Source organism: Brachycentrus maculatus, unplaced genomic scaffold (genome assembly GCF_059751285.1).
Source record: "Brachycentrus maculatus isolate JH-2025_06_01 unplaced genomic scaffold, ASM5975128v1 h1tg000081l, whole genome shotgun sequence".
In the NCBI taxonomy this organism is placed as follows: Eukaryota; Metazoa; Arthropoda; class Insecta; order Trichoptera; family Brachycentridae; genus Brachycentrus; species Brachycentrus maculatus.
In genome coordinates this window covers 916,501-922,500 of record NW_028280835.1, presented here as the reverse complement: position 1 = coordinate 922,500, position 6,000 = coordinate 916,501, and the positions used below count along the sequence as shown (strand labels likewise).

At 31.5% G+C, this 6,000-nt stretch overlaps 1 protein-coding gene across 1 annotated transcript in view; it reads left to right on the top strand.

Annotated features, from left to right (window-relative positions):
* Cad99C (cadherin 99C) overlaps window positions 1-6,000 on the top strand; it is a 177,002-nt gene that overhangs the window by 42,432 nt on the left and 128,570 nt on the right. The window contains exon 2 of the mRNA XM_088257452.1: window positions 5,536-5,601. The gene's annotated coding sequence lies outside the window, so the exon portion shown is untranslated. The remainder of the gene's footprint in view (window positions 1-5,535; window positions 5,602-6,000) is intronic.

The following is a 6,000-nucleotide window of genomic DNA, read 5'->3' as shown; positions in this document are numbered from 1 at the left end:
TTTTCTTTATTTGCACGCCCAATTGAAAGTTTATTAAGATATTTCCGCAATATTTTTCTATCCCACCTACTATTATGAAGATTAACATGTTATGTAAAGAAACTACAATATTGAACCACGGATATTAGAGCCTGTAGGCATCGTGCACCCACTCAACCTCGAGTAATATAATAAGAAAGTTTACATTACCTCTACCCACAACGCGAGGATGACCCCTCAAACCATTTGTTCACGTGAACTTTTGCCATAACTCACTAAACTATTTCGACTACAGTTGTTCATAAATCTGCACTACACTACAAAAGATTTTGATTTACACCGAAAAGAAAACTCGGTAAATTATTTTAACAAAATGGTTTTTTACGATTCATATTTTATACAAAATAATGTTTTTCCACCTTTATAAATAAAGTTATGGGTCAGATATATAAGTAAGGTTTTTTATTTGCAATATCTTGAGTGTGTTAAAGGTTTCTTTACAAATTCTGGATTTAGCTCTACTTAGGAGTAATTTAAATAGATTTTCTTAAAGGTTTTTCGCTGATACTTTGGCACATTTTATAAACTTTATAAAATGAAACAATTTTGTTTTAACCCTTTATCACTCTGTCTTTGTAAGAATAGAACCCTTTATCACTCTGTCTTTGCAAAAATTATTTGCCTCTTCCTGGGTCATGGGTAGAAATATGGTAAATAATGGTAAATGTTACACATGTGTAAACTGAACATGTAAACTAGCCTTTGACAGATCGTAAGCCCTGTAAGCTCGTAATACCGAGACTTCTATATTATTCTTTGTTGATGTTCGTCCATCTTTGTTGTATCAATGAAATATATGTATTTTAGTGTTTTCTTTTTCTGAAATTTGAAAAATACTAGCATAGTATAACATTCCTTCCGATTCTCTCTTTTCAGTTGTTTTAAATTATCTTTTTCGTCTTATTTTTAATATACGTGTGTTATTGGTATTAAATCCATGTATTGTGTTATTAAAAGAATTACTACTAGGAAATTTACGAAAACTTTTAGAAACGGGATAGATTTTGTTGACGCATAAAAATAAACGGTATTTTGAAACCAGGAATCGTGAAAATGCCATCAAAAATATAATATTCGTTTTCTCGGATGTAATAAGAGTCGTGCCGAGTCGTTGTGAAATTGGTAGACGCCTCTGGAGGAGACGTCTTACGAATCGGTGATCAAAAAATTTATTGAATCATCAGGATTTGTCAACAAAGAGACATTTCGTAACACAAAATTCGTGTTTATACGTTGACTATGTGTTCTTCTAAGAAATGAAAGATAAAACAAAATTCTCGTTAAATTTCAGAAATCCTGGCCATTTGCCGTTAAAAATTTCTTGACACACTATTTTTATATTGCACTAAATATATTTTTTTATTTTTAACATCTCAACATAGAGGAATAAGAGTTGAATTCAATTTATTAAATAATTAGCATATACATGAAAAACTTACATTCAAGGCGTATATGTTAATTAATAACACAAATTTCGAAGTATGTAAAAAATAATAATAACAAGAAAGATATCAAATTACATGTAAATAAATTTGTTAAATTTGTAGAAGAATCCTGCTTCGGAATACCCCCTCAGAAACATGGAACTGATCAATATTCAATGAGATATTGTTCAACATAGCGGTAGCTCTTCCTACAGGCATAACCATCGGCAGGTTGGTCCTGTGTATAGGAATGTGAAACAATCTATGCCGACGCTGTCTTAGGTAACTATCGGGAACATACAGACCAATGTTCCGGATAATTACAGGATTATCGATCATACCGCGTAACAATCGATAAAAATGCGTAATCAAATACACATTCCTTCTAGTCTCTAAACTGTTGTAGCCAAGCATACCCTGGAGAAACTCTGGGTATTTTCAGGGATTACGACCTTGTCATAGACTGTGAATAGCCACAATTCCATATTCTTTTTCATCTATGTTGAGATATCAAAAATTCAAATAGCTCCTAAGTGGAGAAACCCAGATTTGTGAACAAGTACTTGAACACAGTCAAAATGTTGTGAACTATTATTATGATTATAATATATATTCGATATTGATATCGTGGTGTGGTCCTTGTTTCGCACAATAATTTGTTTTTGGCTAGAGCTTTGATATTTTATATATTTAAAAAAAAAATCAACCGAATATGCTTAAAAAGAACATTCAACTGATCGCGAAAATCGAGAGTTTAGAAGTAAAAAAAAACCGAAAATGTTTATCACGATTTTCGGACGGCCTAAAAACGAAATTTTACTAGTTTACTACATAATGTTGCCAGATCTGGGCTCGTGTTTGAGAAATTAAGTCATGACAACACGACCACCATTACAGTGTTGTTACTTTTCACAATTATATGCACCATTAACGGTTGCATTGTCCAATTACTTAGCCATTGTTAAACAGTCCTAAATCGAGCCTTCGATCCTAGTCTCATACTAAATTGTCTTATCTTGTTTATCAGTTAACATGCAATACTTGTCTATGAAACTAATAATATGTTAGAAATTACAATTAAGGCAATTGCAACTAAATTTTCTTTGAACCCAGGTAACATTTAACGCTATTGAATTTTTTGCTTCCAACACCGTATTTGTATTAAAAAAATAAGTTTTTCTTCGAAATATATATATGGTTTCGAAAATAAAAGAGCTATCGAAAGGTTAGGAGTAACAAAAATGTTTTTTTTTTTAAATATACATACATTTAAAAAAATCTAATTTTAATATAAGTATATTCTAAAAAAAAAGAAATTGTGGGTGTAGGAGACGTCTGACCCCTCGCATGGTCAACCGCTTGATGAATTGAGTTCTCTCTTAATGATAACGTGAATAAGAAAGAATTAAGGATTAAGTAAGATGTATTGAGATGGTTTGTAGGCATGTGAATCGAATGAGGAATAAAAGAATAGAAAAACAAACTTATGAAGCGAATGTGACTGAATATGAAGCAGAAAAAAGACCGAAGTAAACTTTTCAACATCAAGTATTTCAAATATTTGATTCAGCCTGGAACGACTGGTTGTGATTAGTAGCTTCGTGGGGAAAGGAGGGAGAAAAAGATCTCTTACACGATGGACCGATCAAGTTAAGGAAGCAGCAGGCATCTCAGTGGTTGGAGCGCTACGTGGAGCTCAGTCAAGAATTATCTGGAGAAGAGTCATGGATTCAACAAGTATCACAACCCTCAGTAATAAGGAGTTAGACTCTAATTTGATACCCATAGTGGTCTATATCTCTAACTGTTAGAGGAATAAGAATTTCATATACTCGTATCATCCAATACATATATCGTTGTCGTACAGAGGATAAAGTGACCAACAAACAATACGTAAAATATTCAGGAGGGCCATTTAAGTCACTTTTGCTTGGCAAGAAAATAAACATCAATGCAGATGTCATTTTTAACAAATCAATATATTATATTTCCAAGTTTAAAATCCTTTGGGATTTTTTTCGGGGCAATATTAAGCTAGTAAGATATCAAATAGTCAATAATCGCGTTTTTGTAAAAAATGTACTTGGTCACTTTCTCCTGTGTGACTACGATATTGTTACTCATATCCGGTAAATTGCATAAAATAATTTGTCGTCTTTTGCATATTTTCAATGAAATAATGATTGACCTCTAAATTACTTTTTATAAGAAAAATAAACATTCCATACATTAAATATTTGAATACATATGCACTTTATTTGCGGTGAGCATTTAAAAATTGAAGGTTAACAAAATAAATATTGACTTCCTTATTATTAAGTAAAATCGGAAGTAGTACGGTTATAAACAGTTATAGACAAATGGGTAAGTAGGTGTTTATGCATATTCTAGTGTCCAGTTGATATTCAACCGCCCAAAGCTGGAGGCGTTGCCATTGGTCTAATAGATTATTTAAACACTTCAATTCCACATCTGGTAAATATGACTTTGAGACTCATAACGGTACTAAGAATGAGACTGTTGTCTGAATAATATTTGGTAAAGACGATATCTGGTCATTGGTTAAAGAGAAAAAAGCTATTGAGTTGTTATCATCTCATTTTGAACCAATTTTGAAACATTGTTCTTGAATCCCTAGAACTTCACTAGAGACATCTATTGGTGAGATGAAATAAGCTTTTTGTTGAGCAGAAACTCTTTTATTAGTATGTGAGGTCCGAATCTTGGATTATAATCATACACATGAGAAACGCCAGAAAATATCATTTTCATTTTATTATTTTTTGACATCTCATCAAAGATGAAGAAGAATATGGAAGTCTGGGTATTTACGGGGCTTACGACCGTCATAGGCTGGTTTAAGTGATCACTTTACACACGTGTAACATTCACCAATTCTACCCATTATTGACAACCACACCACTCAAATTCTTGGAAGTTCTATATATATGAACCAATTTAGAAACTTTGTTCATGAATCACTAAAACTTCACTAGAGACATCTATTGGTGAGATGTAAAGAAGCTTTTTATTAAGCAGAAACTCTTATATTAGTATGTGAGATCCGAATCCCATTATTTTATTATTTTAGCTTATAATTTGACCAGATAATTTATGAACAACATTTTGAGTGTGTCCAAATACTTGTTCACAAATCTGGATTATCTACAATTATAGGAATTATTTTATTATAATATAAAATCCCGTTCCACTACGTTAAAAAAAACTTAAAAAAACCTCTTACTATTTGTGCCGAGGAATGACGAATTGATTCATTCAACTGAGCGAGCTTCCTTAAGTATCTAGTAAAAATACTATTTATCCTTTATTTCTCAGACAGCGACTACTTTGAGCTGTCTGTATACTCGTACCACCTTGCTTTCGTACAATTTACATTAGTTTTTAAGTTATTTTTTAAAACAAAACACTTGTCAAAATGGGTTTAACGAAATGGAGGTAGTTATCAAGTTAAATAAAATAAAAAAAGATATCACGAAGTGACTGCCGAATCAAATAATTAAAACAGTTTTTTGAAAATATTAAGTTTACAATGTTGGTCATATGGTAAAAGAGGGAAAACAACCTCTTGTATGTCAACCAAAATTGAGAATGTACGATTGTTGACAGAGCATTCATGTACATATCGCTCACTCCTTTCAACAACGTCGTCAATTTTCAGATGTACGTGTTTTCGGAATGCCCAGAAAACGTACTACATCCCAGCACAAGCGGCATATTTTTAACTTTATATTTACCCGCTACAGGGCAGAATGTGTTGTTTTTCCATTTTGAAGGAAATGTTGTTTATTTTTTTTTTAAATATACTAAATATTTTTCAAATGGAGAAAAAACATTCAGGTTTTACCTAAAAAGATCTATTGCACAGTAAAAAGTTCAATGAGTGGCTTGATATTTATTTTTAATATTGTATTATATTCTTAAACTTTAAAAACGATCTCCTGAAAAATCAAGTTTTTTAATATATGAGTTTGTTGAAAGGAGTTAGCGATACATCCCTTAAACTGAGACATTTATATTATAAAATACAATACCTTTGTTTTTTTTTTTGCAGATCTGATGTTTGGAATTTGAAAGGGCGCCTTTTTGGCTACGAAGCCAGGAGATCAGAACAACAGAGGTACGTTTTTCTAACAATGAATTTTGTTTTTTTTTTTACATTTCTATAAAATAGAAGCATTTTCGGGTCGGATCAATGGAATTTCGACAGAGTAACGAAACTGTAATTTAAGAGAACGCCTACCTGTTTTTTTATGTGTCTATTTTACGAGTATTTTAGCTTAGGTTCATGTATACATCTGGCAGGTAACGTGCTTTTTAACGAAATAACTTAGGTTTATTGATTGTTTTTGAAATTTACATATTTTTAATTTATCGGTAAATTCATGGGCTAGTTGTCTGTCTAGAGAAAAGATATTTTAGTCTTTTTAATGCTTATATAACCGATATTCTACTTACATAATGTGCCTAAAATACCTTTTTTTACAATTTTTCGTTGTGTTCAATTTATCGTTTTTAT